This window comes from Molothrus aeneus, chromosome 2, assembly GCF_037042795.1.
Source record: "Molothrus aeneus isolate 106 chromosome 2, BPBGC_Maene_1.0, whole genome shotgun sequence".
NCBI lineage: Eukaryota > Metazoa > Chordata > Aves > Passeriformes > Icteridae > Molothrus > Molothrus aeneus.
This window is the reverse complement of record NC_089647.1, coordinates 76980648-77004206: the sequence shown is the minus strand read 5'-3', so window position 1 is coordinate 77004206 and position 23559 is coordinate 76980648. Positions and strand designations below refer to the sequence as shown.

At 41.3% G+C, this 23559-nt stretch overlaps 1 protein-coding gene across 4 annotated transcripts in view; it reads right to left on the bottom strand.

Moving 5' to 3' along the window:
* FARP1 (FERM, ARH/RhoGEF and pleckstrin domain protein 1) overlaps positions 1-16931 on the bottom strand; it is a 201074-nt gene extending 184143 nt beyond the window's left edge. For all 4 annotated transcript variants that reach the window (XM_066545129.1, XM_066545130.1, XM_066545131.1 and 1 more), the window contains exon 1: positions 16646-16931. The gene's annotated coding sequence lies outside the window, so the exon portion shown is untranslated. The remainder of the gene's footprint in view (positions 1-16645) is intronic.
* Positions 16932-23559: the final 6628 nt, after the last annotated feature.

Below are 23559 nucleotides of genomic sequence, written 5' to 3'. Positions count from 1 at the left end.
TTTCAGTCTTGCCTTTCTGAAGATGTATCTCTAACATTACAGGGTATCCTTTGATTAGACTCACCAAAAAATCTTCTGAGTCTCTGCAAAGGAATAGAGAGTTCAGAAGCATGAAGGCATCTACTGTTGCTTATGTAAATGACATTTTGCTATAACAGGTTTTTAAATAAACTGTCTGCTCCATTCCTCAAAACGCTGAGATGATCACAGCAAGAAAGAAAAGTAGAAAATAAACATGCCCACAACAGCATACAGTTTCCAGGAATTGTGGTTAGCAAGAGAATCTGCTTGTAGTTTATTTCATTTTTCCCCAACAAGTGAAATCAGAGGAAGTTCAAGTTCCCATGTGTATGGGACAAGTCTTTTCTGAATACACAAGCAGCCATGCACAAAGCAGCCTGCAGGGGAAAGTGAGGTGACAATCTCTCGGAGACAAGCACACTGGAAGGGTATCACACATCTCCTAAGATGCTGAACTTTCTAGACCAGGACTAGTAGCAGTAGCATCATGAGTTTTGCTTGGCAAGAAGTGGTTATTTTTCTGCAGCAAAACACATGTAATACCAAAAAAACTCCAAACCCAAACAAAACCACTCCACCAAAACAAGCAAAAAAAATCCCACAAAAGCCAAACTCTTTATGCAAGTTCATATCATTTAAGAAAGATAACCTTAGGTTGTAGTCAGCACCTTGGCAGTGTTCTTTCACTCCATGACCTAATACATACTTTACTAGGAAGGCAAGAAACTTGGTCAAGTCAAAAAAGAAAAAAAAAAAAAGAAAAAAAAAAAGAAAAAAAAAAACCCAACAAAAAAAAACCACCAACCAAAAAAACCCTACAAAACCCAAAAACCCCCCCCACCTCACTCACACACAAAAAAAAAAAAACACCAAAAAACCAAAAAAAAAACCCAAACAAACCAAAAGAAAGCACAAGATTATATTTTAAAGTATTTTTAGATTAATTTTTTGGCTCAAATGAAATAAAGGTAGAGGACCTCAGTCATTATTGAAAACCAACACATTAGGCAGGAACAAAACTTTACATTAAAACTGCTCTTGCTATTTTCCTGTAGAAGTCCATTTCCATCAGCTGATAAATCTCAAAGATTCATTTGCAATTTAATGATATGTTTGCCTTTACTTCGATATCTCTTTTTCCACAACCAGTAAGTTAAACAACATTAACACACTTTTTCAGTGTTATATCATCTTGTTTACATGAACTGCTCCGAAACATTTTGCCTCAGAAATTAGCAAAGAACTTGTTTCTTTATACCAAAATGTCAATTTTACTACAGCATTTGGAAGGAACTAAAATCACTAATATGCCTTAAAAGTCAACTCTAAAAATGCAACAGAGGAAATGAAAAAAAACAAACCACAAAACACTATCACAAACAAGACTGTTATTTAAAAAGAATGATTGCTGATACATAGAGATATTAAGATTTTAGGATCATAATTAATTTTTTTATTCAGTAATATTCAAATATACTGAAATATCAAGAAGTTCCTTAAAATTATCTAAAAGACACTAAGCTTGTGAGATACCTAATTTATGTGATGTCTTCAGTTAGATGCCTGAAATTCTTTTTTGTGCTTCAAGCTTTCGTGCACATAATCCTAATTTTCTGCCAACTCTGCAAAAATAGCCTGTAAGAATGCTGGAACATGGAGATGATTATCTAGGAATAAAACAGAGAAGTAGCAGGTGTTGGAAGAGATCCCATTTACCTAATGAGAAGCATGGAACCTCTTCCTCCAAGAAACACCACCTGGAATATTTCTGCCTGGAAAAAGTGATGTTTCTGGGAAATGAAGAGAAGGATGTACAGAGGCAACTTATGTCAACTTCCAAAGTACTTATGAAATGGTAGCAAAGAGGAAACAGTGACTGTAGTACCAGCTGCAAGTTGAACTGATCAGTTCAGGCTGACTCTTCAGGGGAGCTGGGAGCAACCCCTGGAAGGTGTGCAAGCAGCCAAGCTGCACACAGCAGCGCACATGTAGAATAAAAGATTCACACCAATAAGGACCTGAAGACCTCACTATATTAAAACAGACACTAAATACAAACCAGATTGCTGTCTAGCCTTGCAATAATTTTGATAAGCTCTACTTGCTGCTAAGAGATTACAGAACTAGAACTCCTTTTGCTCAGTAACTGTACAACAGTACTGAAAAACTACCGACACACTTCATTTTGCAGTAAGGGATCATGGATATAGGCAAGAAATCAAAATGTAAAGAAAAATGCCACATGAGCACCATGTGCTGGTGTCTCAGAAGCCCTAATTCTCCCCTTCTCACAGAAAGATTTCCATGGATCACCTCTGGCCTGCTAAGGAAAACCACACTATTGTCAGCATTTGGAATGTAGCAAAGCCAGCAAGAGCATCCCATGGACAGCAGATAAACTGCTCCTGCCCTTCAATTATCAACTGTGTTCAAGGCCAAACCTGCAGTTTCATCACCCACATTATCTCCTGGGCTTGCTCTGATGGATCCTGTGTTTAGTTCAGCCTCTAAGTGAATTACGCTTCTTTGCTCACCAAGTTAATTTTCAATGAAACTTCCAAAAAAGCACTAAGGTTGCTACTAGACAAAGCAGGCACACAGTCATGAACTTAACATTTTCATCCTTCTGACAATGAAGTGTGAGTTTTGCAATTACTAGGACTAGTTAGCAGTCAGTTAGGGAATACTATGTGTACAATTTAGAAGGCTTATGGCTCTGTTCTCATGTCTCTGCAGTGCATAAGATGGTGAGATGGATAAAAACCAACTACCTATGAAGCCATCAAGTCTTCTAAGTTAAGGAAAAAAAAGATTTTTTATTTAAATGGAAGACAATGTGATGGGAAAAAAACATATGCATATGAGTATTCAATTCTTTTAAAGTCTTCCCCCCCTCCCCCGCCCCGGTTAGTAAATTCTACGCATGAAGAACCAGCAAAGCAGCCAAATGCAATATTGCTTTAAGGGAAATAAATAGTATGTTACCACAGCCCTCAGCTTGCAAAGTGACTCTGACTTTTTGCATGTTCTGCAAAAATTAGATACCCTTTAGGCAGCTCTCTTAATGGATTCATTCAGTAAAGAGCCTTCAACGTTGCATTCATCTAATGAAAAAAAAAAAAAGAGTGGCTCTCAGTAACTCAGTACTGCCAGGAAGCAGAGAACCTCTGTTAATGTATAGAAGGCACAGTGACACCTTACTGAATTCCTGTAGTAAAGTCAAGCTTGCTTCAAGGGCCTTAAAATGATCTGAAGTCCATAAATGAACTCTTTATTAAAGACAGTTTTTAAAAACAAAGGTGACCCTTTAAAGCTTTCATAGTCTCACAGGCCTCTAACATCTTACAGAACAGAATCCAGGCTCCACTAACATTTCTGGTATTTTACTCCCCTATTTTGTCTCTAGCATGCCCAAGAAATTCCAAGATATGCTTCTGCTATCATCCTGCAGCTCAAAAGCCAGACATACTAACCAAAATAGGTCATCATGCCTTACTAACACAGATAAAATGACTAAGCATACGGTAACAAAAGGGAACCTTGAGGTTATTAATCACAAACTGCTTCAGCTCGGCATAAAAATAATGAGTAATTACACTTCAAGAAAACAAATGCATTTAGTATTTCCTGTATCATGGAAGACAGCAGTGAGATAAAAATTATTAAAATTCAGAAGAGAGGCTGACAGATCTAATGCCAGTGGTCCAGTAAGTAGGTTACTCATGATCTTTCTGGAAAGCCAGCTGCCAGGAAGAAAAATCCTTCACTGTGAGTCCTCCTGAAGTGCTCTGTCCCCAAGGTAACAATTCCCTGCTCTAGAAATAGACAACCCAGGGTAGAGAAAAAGCTTCCCAGGGAACAGAGGAGACTGACACAGCCGAGCAGCAAGAGAACAAACTATCTGCAGAATAATGAAGTGTGGGAGCATGTAAGGGATGTGGTCTGCAAGTTGAGTGGAAAGATTAAAGATTTAGGAAGAAACTAGAGCAGTTAGAACTAGACCAGTTTACCAGCAGGGAAGATCCCTAACACTAAGATCCCAAACTATGAAGTAGATTTTTCTTTTCCTTTTAATGGAAGTAGTGGTATTTCAGACATCTGAAAGATGCCTGAACAAAAACTTGAGTCCTTATAGGGAGCACCCTTGAACTAGATTATGGATACAGAAAAGCCCATTGCCAAGATTCTACTAACACTGGCTCTAGCCTGTAATTACCTAAAACTTGTCCTTTAGTCAATCACTGAAAGTACAGCTCTGCAGACAATGGAGTCATCATGAATCTACATACTACAAATCACTGAAAAAAATTAAGCATGTAATATCAAAGGTAATTACCATTCAGAATGTAAGGGACTGTCCATTACAGAGTAAAAGGTAAGTGTTTACTGATCAAAGTAAATGACTGATCATGTTAAATGACAGAAAAAGATAGTGAGTTTTAAATCCATAGGGGAAAAAAAGGATTATTTCTCTTTATGGAAAAAAACTACTGAATAAAATAAATATCTAAATAAATCAGATCATTAATAGTCATATTCTTCTAACAGTTGATAACTGTCTCAATATCAGTGCATTTTTATCATACATACAGAACAAAGTATATGCAGAACTTACACAACAAAGAACAGAACTTTTTAGAAACATTGTTTGAATCTTGTGATGATCACAAAGAACATTTTCAACTGACTGTATTCAGTCACAGGGGAGCAAAAAAGCCTTTAAAACATCCATTAAGATAACTCTCCAAATCTGGGCTTGCCATTTGCAGTCTAAATCATACCAATCACATACAAGATCTGTTACATTTAAAAGCTTCATGCCAAAAAACCTGAAGTTTTATTGGGCCATCAAAATGCCAGATGAGCCTCCAAGGATGTGCATTCCTTCCTTATTGTTAAGAAAGCTGTAGGACTAATGGAAAATGAGTATTACTCAAAACTTACATACTTACACTTTTGTTGAAGATATAAACAAACTGCTTGCAAGTTCCAGGACTCCATGTCAGAAGTAGTTTTGGCTATAAGCTTACTGAAACTTAAAAAACATACACAGTGTGTCCTTCCACTATATTTACCTTATCAATGGAAATGATTAATACTATGGATATTAAGGATAAATATGATGGTATGCTGTCACAGATAGTAACTGCATTAACAAAAGAGGAGTTGAGAAATTAAAACATGAACAGAATTCAAGAAGGAAAACAAGTTAATACTGAACAAATAATCAATATAGCCAGGTTTGGAGAAAACCAAATAATCCTTAACACCCAAAAAAGTAGCATCAGTAACATCCAACCTTCATTAGTGGAATTATTCAGATGGCAAACTCCTTTCCCTCTATTTATAGTAGAAAAGCCATAGATTCATTAATTTCAAGTGCTCAAATACATTTCCCTAATCAGCCTTACAATAGCAACAGTATGGTTTGTTTTGGTTGGGGTTTTTTTAATAAACTGTTATTAAAGCTAACACAGGAGGAGTTGTTCTTCCTGGTATGTCAACAGCAGCACACATGACATACAGAAATAGAATCTCAGAACCTCAGTTGACATCAGGTTTTTTCTTTTACCCTGAAAGAAAGTCAGCCTTATTAATGAATCTGAAAAAAAATCCCACAAATCCTGCTAAAACACTAACAGCCTATGCATATGGGAATTTCATGGAGGGGGAAGAAGGGGAACTAAAGGGTGGGCAAAAGAAACTGGCACAAAGAAATGGGTTGGTGTTTTTCTCTCTAACACCAACTAATTGCATGCTGGGTAGGGATAATCCCTCATGACATTCCATGTGTTCAAAGGTCAAGACTTTTGCTTTTCAACTGTCCCCATCACATGTTGTTCCCTGAAGAAAACAGCCTGAAGCTGTCCCACAGTACAGACACCCTCAAACGTGAGGGTTAAGGATTCACAGTGAAATACTGCACCAGGCACACCGCAGCCCTCAAGGAGGGCAGATGAGCACACAGCACAATTAAACAAGAAGTACAAACAATAAACACAGAGCCAAGAGCTTCTAAAGGCTATTGCAAAGTCTATTCCAAAATAGCAGAGACATGCTACTAACACAGTCTTATTCACTGTATTTAAAGAACTCTTTTTACCTATGTTGTTGTGTGATTTTAAATTAAAAGCAGAGCTCCTCTCTCTTGATGTCTGAAGAGCATCTGTGGAATACAAGACTGGCACCACTGGGAAAGCACACAGCCAAGTGGGACCCCTGTTGTCCCCATGATTAGCTACAGAGGAAACACTCCAGCCACTGCACCAGATATGAAAAATCTTTGTTGCTCAAACACAAATACATATATATATGTGTATATATATACATATTTTTTATTTATCTTTATATATAAATAAGACACAGCCCTGAAAGCAAGCACCTGGGCCGTTGCTACTGCTCCCCGTAGTCCTTTAGAGCACGAGCAATTTGATTAAACATCCTCAACAGGAGAGCACTAAATAAACACTGTAAATTAAACAAAACTATGCTGATGATCTAGTTGCAATTACTTCCAATTGATTTGAGTCTTTATTGTTCCCTCAAGCTTTAAACTTTGTAGATAAAAAAAGGATCAGGCCTTACTGGAGGAATACCAAAGAAGGAGTTATGAAACTTTCTTTAAACACATTCAAAAGCAACCAGACTAGCTTGTCCTCCTGACAAAATTGCAATTAAATTTAACCTGGGAGTTTAGTGAAAGAAACAAGGCTATCCCAGGGTTGTCCATAAACAAGCAAGTTCATGCTTAAAAAAACTCACTCACTGGTGAACATACATACGTACAAACCAGAAATTGCTGCAGCATATTTTATTTCATGAAAGTTAGACACTGCCAAAAGACTTAAGGGAACTTCTACCCAGCTGATTCAATACAATCCAGCTCTCAGGCATTTCAGACTCTTCTGAGTTGAACCAAACTGTCACCTGATTGCAACAGGACACATCTGCACACTAGTGAAGTGGGTTTGCTTACTGTGATACAAATATTCCATGAGAAAACAAAGTCAGTTATTCTTATTCCATTCCTGGAAACTCCTCTGCAGAACAGTCCTAGAGTAACCTGCTGATTTTAAAACTTCTTCTTAGGTCCTGAGATACATATATATATATATAAAATTAGGTTGGTTTCATAATTAATTCTCAGATATTAATTTCATTACTAGACTCATTCTCCTTGTAAGAGCTAGAGCTATTATTCTGAATAATTTTCTCTTCCATGTCTCCAAATCCATTTTCTTTGCCAAGATGGCACCATTCTCAGATCACCTTTTTTTCTGAAATTCTTTCTTCTCTAAGATTAGCCCAAAAACTGCGACAGATACAAGGCTTTAAAACTTCCAGGCACATTTTACATTTTTCTGTAGATATTTTTTAGATGTACAGCTACCATTTTCCCTTCATGGCACACATCCAAGCATCAGTTCAAATCCTGGTGTGTTTTTAAGTGGAAAGAACTTTGTTCAGGTTAGAGGAGGCATTTTGTTTTGACAAAAGCAGGCAGAAAAGTACAATACAGACCCTTCCTCAGGATTTTTCCTATTGAATTATGTTTACACCAGAATTAAATTTTTTGAGCTTTCTTGATGGACAGACTTTATCTCACCCTGCAGCTCTAAATATCCTCATATCACACTGATCATGCAGAAAATTCAAATACAAGGATGAAGAGGCATACCTAGCTCTCTGTTATTTTCTTTACATGACACAGGAAGGGAAAAAATTATATCCACCTATTTTGGTACATGCTCAAACAGCTCACCAACTCTACAGCTAACTACTCCACCTTTTAATAATTATTCTTTAATATGTCATTCTTTCTCTGTGTATTGGCTGGTCTCCTTATATCACTTACTTTCTGCTTTAAATATTTCAAATAACAACATAATGCATGTATGTTCAAACATTATTCTCACTTTTGAGGAAAAGAACTTTGAAATAAAATTTAATAGTTTTATATACTGCCCGAAGAAATTCCACTAACGGATTTAAGGGAGTCAAAGCAACCCTAGCAAATACTCAGTTAAGAACAATAGTGTCTTCAGTTTTAATGCTTTCAGATGTATGTCTGAATTTTCTTGAATATATAGACTGTTGGGTTGTTAGGGTTTTTTTAAAGCAGAGAAAATGAAAAGGTTCCATATCCTGGTTCCAGAAAAAGAAAATTCTTCTGAGCTCCCTCTTCTCATCAGGTGTAGAAAAACATACGCACACCCTACTCCATCACAACAATGATCTAATATTTCAGTCATATACTTGCAGAATGCTGCTCTTAGTCCCTAGCTCGCCTCCATCATGCACATTCTCTTCATTCAGGAAGACAGGAATGGCTTCCCTGTGTTGGGTTTTCTCAAGTGTTATTTGCTTGTCCATTGCTTCAAATGATCCTTGAAGCATTATTACAACTAGAAACTGCTCCAGCGATTCCTCTGGTGCCTCAGTGTGCACACACTGCACACAAAATTAAGGCATAAATGCTTGAGTCCAGGGCATTGCCCAGTGAATAATTTTTTGGTTCAGAATGTGTAATAGTCCTTGATTTGCATTTAAAAAGTTGGACAGCAGGAGTTAAAAATCATGCAGATATCCAGCTCCTGCATCATCACTTCGGTACTTCATTAGATAAAGTCACACAACTTCACAGCTCCAGGAGCATTCCCAGATAACTGTGGGAAACTGTGCTTGGTGTCAATATGGGCAAGGTTTTTGATGAAGATGTCACTTTCTGAACAGGCTTCATCAGTGCCACACTTATTTCCTGCCCCTGAGAGCCACCATGTAGAAGTGCTCACACGTGGTGACAGAGCCAGTAACAGCCACTGCTTTCCATGCAAGTGATGCTCTGGTCTCCACACAAGTGATGCTCTTCCCTCAGCCCCCGTGGGGTGAAAAGCCAGCATGGCTGGCTCCACCACACCCTCCCTGTCCTGCCAGACCCTCTCCTGACACTGTCCTTTACTAATTTGCTAATTAGATGGCAGGAGGCTGCATTAGCTCCTGACAGGACCTGTGTGGCCACCCAGCCACACACATGCCCATGCCACAGGGACAGCTGACAGGCAGCACAGGTGACTTCCAGCAGCAGCTGCAGGGATCTGAGTCTCTCCTCTACCCACCACTCACTTTTTAATTAAGCTTCACTGCTTGCCTGGCATGGCTGAAGCTGCCTGCCAGTTTACTGAGGTACAGACAGAGAACACCCAGAAACAAAGGTGCAGCACTACCGTTCAAGCCTTAATTGTAAACAGTGTGAAAAAAAAAATTGAGATGGAAAAGCCTGCCCCATAAAGTTACCAGCAAAAGCTTCTCCTCTCTCACAGGTCTGTTTAGAAATGCTTCACTTCCGACTCACATGTTTTAGGCAAATGGATCCTCCACCCTTGGAATTGTACCATTTGGGACCTATCTCAGTATTCAAATATTACTATTAAAAGCAGAGCTGTGAGCAGCACTTAATTAAAATGCCTTTTAAAACATTTTTTGCATTCAAATGGTAGAGTCACTCGCCCTTCTCCCCACTGCAATACTATCACACCATCTGCTTTGACTTTCTTTTATTTGTTTGCTATTGAGACATTTTGAAGGTATTTTCTGCTAGCTTCAAGTTTAATATTTACTGACCTCACATTGTAGATACACTTTCCTTTTTGCTCATTTTGTGGGTTTTTTTTTTTAATGGCTTCTAGTATTTTCCCTTTCATAGTACTGAAAATTATGATCAACATTTCAAAGGACACAGGAGGGGAAAATGGCACTCTGCACAAAAACATTAAACAATGTTATTTTCCATATTACACCAATCAATTCAGCCAAAATGGCTAATGAATAACACAGGCTACAATGGCATAACCACAGAGTTGATCTTCCCACATGCACTAATTGATGCCTCTGCTTAAAAAGCACTATTGAATGTTTAATGTGTTAAAGGCAAACACAATGGTTTTAGGTCTTACAAACACAGTGTAAAACAGATTTTCAGGAGGAATTCCCACCATGATAAAATAGGAGCTGAGGTCCTCAAATTGAAAAAGAATTAATATTAGCTAAGGAGGCTAATCTCAGAGATTCACACCAAGTTTAACTTCTAAAATGCACAGGGACTATTTAGTTCAAAAACGCTTCATTTTCTAAAAGGTACAGCAACTGAATGCCCCCTTTCCATTTCTCCCTTTAATATTTTATGTTTTTTTAAGAGCCCGAACACTAACCATTTCCTGGAAAATAGAAAACTCCTGAAGAAAAAAAAAATCAATCAATATAATTTCTGTAGATTCTTACTTTTACAAGAACTTTACCTTCCTTTTTAGCCTGAATGTTTGAGAAAATAACCTCAGGCAGGACAAACTAAATAAATCCTACTTTTCCTTAATCTGAAAAAGACACTGCTATTATACAGAGAACTAGCTGTTCAGAGACTCCTCAGCTGTAATCACTGTTACTACAATCATAAGACTGTAGAGAATTAACAAAATAAAACTAAATCAAATTAAGTTCACTTTGATGGTAAGCCACAAGCAACAGCAAACTCCAGAATAATTGGAAGTACAAGAGAGATGGACAGAAAAAAAAATACTTAATCCCCAAACAACATCCCATCCTCCCTTCCCATAATCATAGGAAGACCAGGGTGGCCAGGGAAATGCTCCAAGTCTGTCTGATACCTGCTGTGATCCCAGAGCCTCCAAATTATGAGAAGCTCTCTTCCAACTGAACAGTGAAATCATCACATCCTCTTTTCCTCTAAGAAATTTAAGATTTATGTTCACTTATTTATTAATGCAAGGGAAACTACCTCCTTTTTAAGTAGCATTAAAGTCTGCTTGGGATTTCTGCCTCTCTTTGTGCAATAATATGTTTTAAACCCAACTCAGAATGAAAAAAGGCAACCATGGAAGACATATAATTTAATGGTATCCTATTTCATATAATTTAATGGTATCCTTCCCCTCCCCTGAACTTTCAGGCCAAAATCAATGCCACACAAACCTGCTGAACAGGAAGCCTAATTATTCTAACATGTGCAACCAAAGCGATAGGGAGTTTCTCAGTAAAGCTGATAAGGAGAGACATAAAAGACTAATGAGCAGCCTGCCTGTGCTCCATTGCTAGGCTAGCAAAGGTCCCTGCAGAACACCTTTAGTATTGTTCAGTGGAGAGACAGAGGCTGGGACACATCCAAAAATAACACTCAGAGGTTGAAAGAGTGAACACATAACATCTGCAGCTCAGGTTCTTAATCCAGGCACAGAAATAAATTATTTGAAGAGTGTAACCAACAGAAAAATGTGGCATAGAAAGAGCCAGGTAAATGCAGCCCAATGTGGCATAGGAAGAGCCAGTTAAATGCACTCATCAGGTTACTGAGCAGATAGGCCCTTTGTGCTGTCAGAATACACTGACAAATGTTTTCTTGACCCATGTCTGTGGTGCAGGTGACTGACTCCCTTGATTAAGGAGACACAGTCATCAGTATTATTAGTGACCAGCGATCAAACTACTGGGCCTGCAATAATCAGGCGTGAAAGATGCAGAAAGGCCAGTGGTGGCCAGCAGAAGCAGCAGCCCCAGAGCAGAAAAGGAAGCACCCAACATTACCAACTCCCTCCTGTTACTGCTAGGGTTTCCAGTTTACCAGTAAGTCACCTTTTGACCGACAAAAATGTGTGTTCTTCCCCAGCAATGTTTTGTGCAAGACAGCCCAAGTCCCTCAGGCAGCGATGCCATATTCCCTCTGTACACCAAGCACAGTGCCTGAGCTCAAGCACAGTTGTTTCAAACAAGGTTGGCTTGATACTGGTATCTCTGCTCAGAAAGTCACAGCTTTTCCTCAGATAAAACTGGCCATGGGACACAGCTCCTGCTGCTGAATTTCTGTAATATTTTGTGTATTATACACCTCAATACCTGGTGTTACAGAAATAGATGCTCTGCGGAGACCTATACCTAGGGGAGGAGAGGAACGTCCCCTTTGGTTGCACAACGTTTCACTTCTGTTACCTCTAACAAGGGAGAGAACTTGAAATGGCAATTTAGAGAGCCTTACAAGACAGCAGGATCACATGTCAAATGGGAGTGTAATAGCTTTTTAACATACTTCCATTATGGCAAATTCAGTCACCCTGCAACGTCCAAACCATTAATTCTCCCCACCCCAGGACAGCATATTTGGAAGGAAATGGGGATTGAAGCATTGTTAACATTGCTACACATTTGATAAATCTTGTACCATAGGTCAGCAACCGCCAGTGCTGACACCAAAAACCTGATTTTAATGGTAAGCACCAGAGCAGAGCATAGGCAAGGCAGCACCAGTAAGGGAAGCAGCATCTGAGAGACACAGCCTCCCACCTTCCAGGGGGCTTTTATCACTACACCCAATTTATAAGCTGAGAAAGAAAATGCTGTCTGCAAACATCATCCCAGCCTTACACCAAAATATCACCCAACCCCCCAGTTTTCCTCATGCCTAGTAACAAACTGGTACTGTACAAAAATCTTCTGAAAGCCTCAATATCTAGATTTCATGGCTTGAGAAAGTTTTTTTTCCTCTGTATTATACAGTGACACAAAACCAGATTTTGCTGTACAGACTTCACTGTTTAACACTGAAGGGCACACTACAAAAATCAGCTCCCACATGAGATCAACAGAAAACAGAACTTTAGCACCTTCGTGAACTTCACCAACAAAGCTTCATTTTGTTTGAGTACCAGCTAACAGAGACACCATTCTTTTTTTCTTTGAGTCCTTTTTGACAACCAAGCATGAGGAACAATTTCCTCCATTTATATTTCCAGAATAAGGGAAAAGAAATGTAGTTGCAAAGGATCATCCCTGCTTCTCAAATCCCCCAAAAGGCATATCATATTTTCCTTTCTCATAACATTTAATCAAGTCTGCATCATTACAGACAAGGTCAGAAAGCTCATCATGCTGCAATTGATGACAAAGAAGATAGTGCCCACAACCCACAAAGACTGATCTAACTGTCCGATTTGCCTACATTTCCGCAGGCCAAATTTACTGACATTTTGCACAAATTCAAAGCTGACTTGAGCCTGATGACCTTTTCTACCTCTGTAATTAGTCTTCTGTGCCTTTACAACCAGAAAAACAAGCCATTCCCTTACGCCTGAGTTCAGTGGTCCATCTGTAAACTACAAACTTCACCATCTACTCAGCCAGTCAAAAAAGTACGCAAAAAAAGGAAAAATCTAAAGAAAGAAAATACACAAACTGCAACCTTTCAAAGTCAAGAAAGTGAGTCTGGAAAGGGCCGTTTAAGATAAACATGCCAATTTCTAAAAGAAGAAACAGAAAAAGCAGAACTGGTTGGTGGACCCAAATTCAATAAACAGCATTTTTATCATGCTTTTCTAAAAAAGCCAATATAAAATAAGGGCACTGGCAAAGACAAGAACCATGAAAAAACAGTTGGGGGAATAAAATCAAACCAGAAACCAAACCCAGTAAGTTTAGACCTGAATGCTAACAGTGCAGCATGAAAAGTACAATGATAATACATTGATTCAGCACTAGAATTTAACCAAGATTAATAACACAGAGGTTTAAGTGCTGAAAGCGTCCACTAAGAGCTTTGCTTATGTATATAATCAGGGTTTGTAACCCAATCCTACAGTTACAAAAAATACTTCCTAAATATGAATGTAAGCTTAAAAAGATGTGTTGAGTCAATCCTCTGGAAGTTCTGGATCCAGATCCCCGCTGCAGTCAGCAACATGCAGATCTGCCTTTCCCCAAATGGAGCAGAGGAGAGGCCAAGGTCAGAGCACTGCCCTGCACTTCAAATTCCAGTCTCAGGAAAGAGGGAAGGACAACCACTAACAAGCAAGGAACAGCCAACACTCTTCTCTTTTACCTTGTAAAACCTGAGGGGACGAGCTCAGCTGGTGATGAACATTTGATTCTTCAGCCCTGGGGTTTCTCTGCCCAACAGCCTACCTGTCCCTGCAGACACTATGGAAACCACCTTCCCCAGCTCCATGCCCTAACACATCATAGTTTGGGAGTCTCCACAGCAGTCAGTCCCTTTAAGAAAAGCATGCCCAAGAGCAAGTAAAGACTTAATGTAAGGATATTTCAAACCAGAGAAGCATTTCTTTTGCATAGCTCCATCACGAAGCATACATTATCTAAAAAGCTGCCAGAACTGGCAGCCTCGTATTCATCAATGTCAAAATTTTTTATATATTTTCTTTTTAGAAGAGCTGCTAATTATCATCACACATGAATTTTTTAAGTGGAAGTTTGGATTTTTTGCTAAGTTTAATTAATCTAAAGATCAGCAGGGAAAATTTACTGAGTAACTCTATAAATTCAGAAATTCAGAATTCTCTATCTGAATTTTAATGCAGAAATACATCTCATAGGGCAAGTCTTTCTTTTTCCTGTTTCAAATCATCACATTTAAGTGGTGATTCCCCTCAGGTCATTTATCTTCCACAATTTCATTTCAAAAAAGTTTGGTTACAAGTAGCATGCTTAAAGATATTGATTACAAAATGACTAATGAACTCTGTCAACCCGAGGGGAAAAAAAAAAGGAAAAAATCCAATTTGAAGTCCAGCCATTAAATAAAAGTCAAGCTTGGATACTACATATTCAATCTCATACCAGCTTTTGACTTTTTGAAGTTTTACATTGCTGTTGAATATTTTGTCTACTTTCCTAGTTGTTTGGTTTGTTCAAAAAACAGAGTGCAGAAAAACAGTCATTTAATTGATTGTACAAGTTATTGCAAAAAAAACAAGCTGAGAAATACAGCTTTCTACCCCTTCTCTTGATGACAAACTCGCCCTACTGCCAACTATGCCTTCCACGGGGATCCGCAGTTCTACATTTGAACTTAATTCCATAGGGATAGAAGAATTTGCACCATGTTTGGACTGATACAGCCACGTCTAAGATTTCAAAAATAGCCACTGTAATTCAATATATTACATATAACCCCTCATCTTTGTTATTTGCAAAGAAAAAGAGAGTCTGCCAAATCCTGGAGCAAAACCGTATCTAAGAGAATGAAGTTCTCAACTGGAAAGCACAAACATTTGGCGGGACTCCTGAGCCACAAGAGTTGTTACCCTTTGCTGGGCACTTCTGACACTGGAGAAGGCCAGGGCAAAAGGGGAAAAATGAGCAGCTCTCACCAGGAGCCCGGTGCTCGCTTCATGTGCACGGCAGGGTAAGCACACACAGCTCCGTCCTGTCCTGTCCTGTGAGCCAAGACCGAGCTTCCAGAGCCCGGCAGGTCGGACACGTGAGGCACAGCTAAGAGGATTTGAGACTTTCCTGGGAGGCAGGAGCATTTCTAAAAGGCTCAGATCCACCAATTAGCTAGATATCACAATTCTTGCATAAAGGAAAGACGTATCTTAATTCAAAGAGAACTTTTGGGGCTTTTCTTAAGTGACCTGCTCAATAAAATAAAAATTTATTTTTCTTGGCTTGATTCCAGCATCAGCTACTTGCTGTGAATTGGAAGCAATGTGGAGCAGGAGTCAAGGTATCTGAGAGATATGAGTAACAGAACAGCTGATCGATGCTGCTCTTTTAGAGCAATCACCTTTCCACTCTCGAGGGACAAATCTCTTTGAAGGTAACCCAAGTAGGAAGGCTGTGACCGAAAAAGATACGCTACAGAGTAATTTCATGCCGGCAATCAAGCAAATCCGGCAACTTTAAATCAATTCCAAGGAGTTTACGCGTGCATTGAAAAGAGAGAAAGCAGCCGTATCACAAAAGCTGAGAAGGCCTACCGCACATGAGCTCCCGCTCTGGAAATAAGCTGCAGTTTACGCTAAACTTTGCCCAGCGGTTCCCGGCTCTCTGAGTCTGAGCATAACGAAAAGAAGGCAACGTTCGGTTTGGAACCGGCGAACTCGCCAGCCTGGACACGGGCAAGGTGATGGCAGAGGTGCGGAGTTCCCCAGGCTGCGGACCCCTGCGTGTGAGGGAGGGAGTGAGGGAGAACCGGGCGGCTGCAGCCGCTACAGCCACTCAAGAAACCCGGGGTGGTGGCCCTGGCCAGGAGCGAGGGGGAGCCCGTCCCGTCCCCTCCGGGCCGCCCCGACCCGAGGCGGGAGGGAGGCGCTGCCCTCGCACGCCCCCCGGAGCGACACCTCCCCGCCGGCTGCCGGCCGGGCTGAACCCTTCCCCGGGCCGCCCCTACAACTCCGCCCGGCACCTCCAGGGCTCCCGCCCCGCCGCCGGCACCGGGGGCCGGGTCCCAGCCCGGGGCGAAACAAAAGGCACGGAGCTGCGCTGCCGCCCTCGCCGCCGCCCGGACTGCGCCCGGCCGCGGTAGCCCGGGGACGCGGGGAAAGGCGAGTGGTCCGAGCGCCGCTCTGCGCGGAGCCTGCCCGCGGATTACCCGCGGTAATGGGATTACGCGGGGCCGAGCAGGGTGTCCGCCGGGCTGTCACCGCCCGGGGAGGGGGCGGCGGTGCCGGGGGCGGCGCTCGGAGCCGCCGGCTGCCGCCCGCCCCGGCCGCCCCGCGGGCGGGTCCCGCCGCTCGCCCCGCAGCCCCGGCCGCGGTGCCCGGCGGGGCGGGCGCCACCCGCCGCCGCTCCCGCCCGGCCCCATTGTTTGCCGTGCCGCCCTTACCGTGCGCGGGGCTGGGGCGGCGCGGGCTCCCGCCGGCTCTCCTCGCTGCGGCTGGTGCAGGGGCAGTCGCGCTTGGCCGCCGGAGGTCCGAGCCATTAAAAGCTCCGCGGGGAGGAGGAGGAGAAGGCGGCAGCAGGAGCGGCGGCGGCAGGGAGAGGAGGACAGCGAGGGGCTCGCAGGAGCAGGGTCGCCATGTCCGGCTTGGTAGCGGGGGGAGCCCACCGGGCCGGTGCGGAGGAGAAGGGAGGCAGGCGGCGGAGGGACCGGTCTTGCTGCCGCCCGCGGACCGGAGGAGCGGGAACTGGACGCCGCTCGCCGCCGCTCTGCCGCGGCTGCACCTCCCTCCCCTAACCCTGCCCCCTCCCGGAGGGGGAGCCGCCGGCGGGAGGAGGCGGCCGAGAGCCCCCTCCAGCGTTCGCGGGCGGCGGCGGCCGCTCGGATCGGCGCTGCCGGCGGCGCAGCGAGCGGGGTGCCCGCCCCGGCCGCGGTACCCGGGCAGCCCGAGCCGGAGAGAGGCGGAGGCGCGGTGGCCACCGCCCTACACCGCTGCGGGGCAGGGGGGCTCCAGATATCCCCATTCTGCTCTACCTCCGCCCCCCGGGCACCAGGAGAGACGAGCAGCGCCCAGGTGGCCGCGGTGTACGGGAAGGGTTAAACCCGGCTGCAGCCCCGGGGCAGGGAGAGCGGGAGGCCCCGAAGGTCCCTGTCCCTTCCTGTGGATTTTGGGGACCATCGGGCGTAGGTGGCCAGCGGGACACCCCGCAGGAGGGCTGTGCCCTTCCTCGGAGAGGGAATTTTTCGCTGACTGGCGAGAGGCTGTGAAAGTAGGCGGGTCCTGCAGGAGGAACCAGGACGGTGCCTCAGGGGCTGTGTGTGCATTAATGGTACCCCGGCTCCTCTGCTCTAGGAGCGAGGCTTCAGGAGCCAGCAGGGAACAGAGCCGTGCTTCATGTGCAGGGAAATGTCCCTCCACACTCATCTTAGTCCCAAGTGCTTGTCTGAGGTGCCAGGGAAACCAAAGGACGGGGCGTGTGTGAACTGTATTCACATTTATGGGTACGACTTTGTCATAAACTCTATTTTCGTCCTCGTTAGACAAACAAAGATCAGTAAAGTTTAACCAGTAGCAGCAATCTGGGCTTCAGGTTCTGCCTCTCAGCAGAAGAAAGGAGCCGAGAGCAGGCAGGGGGCAGGGCTGGCTGCTGCCTCCTCAGAGGCTGCATTCCCTCAGAGCAGATCTGGAGTTTCAGCAAAAAGGCTGTCACACCTAGGGCCAGCAGAGTTGTCTGCATGCAGCTGCTCTTAAATCGCCCCCTTGCATTTGCATGCCTGAAGGGTTACAGCGTGCATCCCTTTGAGCCTTCTCCGCTCTCTCATCCCATGCTTTTCCAGGAAGAAGACGGGGTGGTGCACACGAATGAGTGGTGCAGGGAAGACACTTCAGGTCTTTGAAGTTCTCTCGGTGATCCCGGAGTGAGCACTAAACTAGGATGTATTTGTAAAGTAAACCTTCTGAGCAACTAGCATTTAAAGGCTATTTGAGGAACCATGCTGCTCTGTCTAGTTTTTAATCACAAGAGGAAAAAAAACTTATATGCATCTCTATATTCTTTTGTCCAAGCTTTGGCCTTGCTTAATTCCAAAAGACAAATTCCTCTGCTGCCAACAGCATTGCCTCTCTGTGCACAAACCTCGCTACGAATACCTCAGTGCATGTGCCAGCAAACCTCCTGAGATCAAGAGATCTTAATTTCTCTAGTCAACCCTGAAACCTTAATCAAAAATTCATCAATTACTGAGTTAAAAGCTGGAATTTGACAGGCTTTACCTGTCAATACCTGAAAAATAATGTTATTTCCCATAAAACTTCTTCCATGCAAAATGTACGGGCTGTAGAAGATCCAGAAGAAAGACATCTCATTCTGAAAACGTAGAATGCAAATAGAATAGAAATAGAGTAAGAGGAGATAGTATTTTCGTTGGAAGGGACCTATGAGGACCAGCTAATCCAAGTGCCCGACCATAGGAACTGTGATTAAAACCACTGACATAATAAGAAGATTGCCTTTTCCCAAATACTTACTTTATAAACAGCTTTAACTCTTATTCAAGAGTGGCAGCACTTAACATTTAGAATTTCCTGATGCTTTTTATCTACACTTCCAGATCGCTAATGCCTCATTCACACCTAACAAAAGAGTTGTTGTAATCTAATTCGAATGTATGATGTCATCTTCAATGCCTTCCAAGTTTGAGTGGCATTTCTCGGCACTGAACAAAAGTAACAGGTTGCTTTGCAGCTATTGACCATTTCTTACCAAGCTCCAAAAGGCAGCAGTGAAATACTGCCTTGAGTGGTGTACTTTAAAGCTGGTAAGGTGTTGCACATTTCTCTAGCAGCCATGGGCAAGTTTGCATGTGGTTATTTAGTTAACCCTTCAATTCTTGCGTCTTCTGAAGGCTGTCAATGACAACTAGGGAGTAACATCTGAGAAGACAGCAATTTTTCCCTAAAACGTATTTCTGTCTTGTAAATTGCAGGTGGCAGCATCTTGCGCTCTTCTGATGTGACAGCTGAGAAAAGCACCCACTGCTGCTGTTAGTTTCCTGTAGCACAGTAGGCTACATTTCTTCCCCGTTGAACAAGATGTGGAATTTGTTGGTACATCAAGTAAACAGGAGAATTTGAGAGAAAAGCCTTTTGTTTTTGAAAAGTAACTGAAATTAGAAAAATGGTTCTAATTAGTTCATGTTTCTGAAAGCAAACAAGAAAAGCTTTGTCTACGTCCACTGACAAGGAAGAGAAGAGCTGGAACTGGATTTCAGATTATTAATTTCTGTTTTATCAGATAAAGGAGAACCCAAGGAAAAGGAAGGGAAGAAGAGAAGTGTGTTAAAAGGGTTCTGTCATCTTGAGAGACTGTGTCTCTGCATCTTCTGCCTTTTCTTGTTAGGAAAGAAATAGCAGTGGCTACAACAGAATACAAATACAGGTCTCTGGAAAGCCTTCACTTTTTCACAGCTCTCAAATCCTGGGATGATGTGCAGTTATTTTTTCACCACTTTCTCCTTTATGTTGTGAGGCTCTACAAGGTATGTGTGTATGCAGGCAGTTAAGGCAGAGTGCCTGCAATTTCCGTTTTCACCTCCCATGTGGGAACTTGTTTGCCTGTCTGTGTGCTTTTCTAACTAAATTACTGGACTCAAACGCTGAGTATTTGGATTAAATCCTTTGGTCTGGTTTACACTAAGGTCATACTGGATTCTTCACTGGTCCTTCTGACCTTAAAATCTATGCCTCTTTTGTGAGCTGCTTTACAATATGTGTTGAGTTCGTGTTTTGCTGTGTTTCATTAAGGTGAGAAGCTAAGATGATGCCCAAAGTGAAATCCATGTATTTCAGAAGTCTAGTAATTCTTTTTCATAAAACATTCCACAGATGTTTTCCCTGGAGCTTGAAATTTTGTTTCAAAGACGCTTTCAGCAAATACTTCCGTGCTAGATTTATCAGTGTGTTCTTGCATAAATGTGGTTTGGGACTCAGTCTTGCAAACCTATGGTGTTTGATTGGTCACTTTTAGGCTCTCATATGCCTTTATGTTAACTTGTGTAACTCATCAGTTTTTGCTAATTTCATTGCAAGAATGTGACAGAGCTATCCATCTTCCACCATTATTTTTATTACACATTTTGTAGCATTTGGAATTCTCTCTACATTTCAAAGGCTTTTGTTTGCAATATATTCTTGTCCATGTCTTCTCAAAATATTACTAGAGTCATCAGTTGTTAAGATTACCCCTGCCTATTCTGTTAAGATTACTAATGTTGAAGCAATGTGTCTTTCTTGCTTCTACATTGGAAGGCAATGTTCAACTTACAGCAAGAGGCAGTGGTCTTGTAGTTTTCATAATAGTGTATAGTACTAGCAGTACTACTGTCTTAGCTTTTGAGAAAAAAACCTCAAGTATTTAGCCAGTTGGCACAGGAATGAATTTCTAGGCTCAAATTTCAGGATTTCCATGTGAAAGAGATACTCAAACATTGAAAAGAAACCATTCAGACGCTTAGAGCCAGCTAATTAACAGATTTTGTTTGCTGCCTGCTCAAAGGGTATAATATCATGAATTAAGAGAGAGCCTTTTAATGGTGTTTACAAGTTTCCCAAGTCCCTAAGAATTTATATAAAGAGAATTTTGCGTGTCAAGTAGCTGTAACAAGCTCCCCTCCCCAGCCTCAGCACACCAGACAACATCCCCTCGGTTACACGTTGTCCTGTTTACATTGTGTGGTCCAGTTTGCCTGTTTCAGGATAATGAGTGTTACTTTAGCTGCGTATCTGTGCTCAGATCATCAGCAGTGCAACAGTTCATAGAGGAATCATCCCGGAAGTTTCAGAGCTAGAAAGTTAATTTGAAATTCGTGAACAATTTATACTCCTAAAAACTACACAGATTGCATCAGTTTATACTTTTTTAGTGCTTGCTTTTTCCCCACTCACAAATCCAAGTTAGGAAAAAAATATTTGTTTTTAAATGACACTGACATTTCCAAAGTGTTCATTAATGGACAAAACTGTCAACTACTGCAGTATAAGTGAAAAAATAATAATGTTTTATAATTATCAATAAAATAATAATTTATAAAATAAATATATCCTAACATTCAAGAAAAAAAAGCCAAGGAAAACTACAGGTATTTCTTAAATTTAAAAAAATCATTTTGCTGTTCATATTCAGGCTTCCTCTCCTACAATCCACTTTCACCTTTTTTCCCAAAGAAGGAAAGAAGAACACTGAATATCAGGACAAAATGCACATTCTATACCAGTATTTCCATCAGAAACTCTGTCATGGTGAGGAGAGAGAAGTGATAAGGGAAAGTCCTAGCAGAGCTGAAAAGATTTCATACAAACCAGCCACGTTAATCTTTCAATACTACTTTGGAGAAGAAAACTATATATGTTGTTTTAAATAGGAATGTGTCTTTAGAATTCAGAGTCCAGAGTATAACTCCCAGCACCATAGTTCATTCTCTTCCATTGTTTTTTTAATTTTGGACAGAACAAACTTGTTATCTGTTTAAAGAAATAATTAAACAAACAAAAGAGAAAAGTGCAACTAAATTTATTAAATTATTTTGAAACCAATTAACTGTATGATGAAGAAGAAACTTTTAAATACCTGGACTGATAAAAGTATGGTTTTAAACAAAAAACACCCAATTTTTGCAGCCCCTTAGAATTTAAACCATGACTAAACACAGCTGAAATGAGTCCCCTTGCAAATATGAAAATGAGAACAATATAGAACATTAAACATGGCTTTTAGTATTATCAGACTTAAAGATTCCCATGAAAACAATAAATCTCTTCTCTCCTCAACACTTCCCGCCAATATTTTTGCTGTGACCTTCTACAAGGGAATACATCTGGAATACATCAGTGTGTTTGAATAGATCCCTCTGGGATAATCCCCACTTCAAAGTAGTGGTGGGGGAGCCTTATCTGGTGCTCTGTTGCATTCAGGATCTCCCATGGGTCCTTTCTGATTTCATGCTGGCTGACAGACATTTTATTTTTACAGCGGGTAGTTACAACAGGTGGCTCAGTCATTGTCTTTTTCATAGTCATATTCTCCTGCTTTAGTGTCTGGAACCTCTGTATCTGGCTTTGGGGAGCAACTGTAAAACCTGTCAAAGCAAACATCAATTCAGTGTCTGATTTTGCTACTTCAGAAGGCAGCCTCTAAAATCAGCCCATTCCTAAATGTCAGACCAGAAGCCCACTTTTCTCAGGGTGGTAATTTTTATGCATCCCAGATGAAAAACAGAATGAAGAGAAACAAGACCATCAATTTTCTCTCTGTCCTTAACATAATTAGTGAAATTCCTTCTTCAAAGGGGATCTGTGAAACTTACTGTTCTGAAAGTGAAAAGCATTAAATAATTTACAGAAATAACATTTCACTGTAGAAAGCTTAGCAAGATCTGCATAATCTGTGCTTAATAAAATAAAATTATTAGAGACTTGAAAAACATTTTTTCTGCTTATTATTTTTTTTCTCAGAAATAAAATTTCAATGGATGTAAGCAAAGCAACTGCTCTAGAAAGTAGAACTTAGATGAAAAAATATGAGGCATCATTTCAATTTTACTGATGAGAAAAATCACCTACAGTGACGTGGTCTATTTTCTACTACAGAGACATGGTCTGTTTTCTACTACAGATTCTTTTCAAATCAGGAAGGAAATTTTTCCTGAAAGGTCAGGTATATTGAGCATACACTTTTTCTCCCATCAACTTGCTGTCAAAGCTGTCCAGAACTGTTGGTCATGTTCCTCCCAGTGCTGGTCTGTCAGAGATGTTCTTTAACCTGTTCTGTGTCTCTGTCTGTGGCTTTTAAGTGTGAGTGATGAGTGCTGTCCTGTTTCCTGGATTCTGATGCTGAAGTTTTTGTTTACAGCGTCTTCATTTTTTGAGATACAGGTCAGAGACACAGAGGGTATGAATTTTTCACATGCCTTTTTTTCCCAACTAATACAATCAGTCAAAATCCATTATGACTATTTCCAATTAGATAATTTTCCCACCGTACTTAAGAGAAAAAAATTCCCTTACATGCATTAGTACTAATGTGATTTTTTGTTTTCTCAGTTACTGGTCTGCATGCCATATATGTCTCATTCCCTTCAGCATTTTGGTGTCTCATAGGATTCCAGTTTATTGTGCAGTTTTCCACTCTATAAATATTTTAAACATGAGATTCATGGTTTACTCTGACAATGAAATACAGAAAGCAATCACTTTTAGTTTATCAGTAATCTTTAGGAAACAATTGTCCTTTAAAAATGTCTTAGTTATCTCTAGTGACCATCTGGTATTTCCAAGTGAACCAAAAGAAAAAACAAATATAATT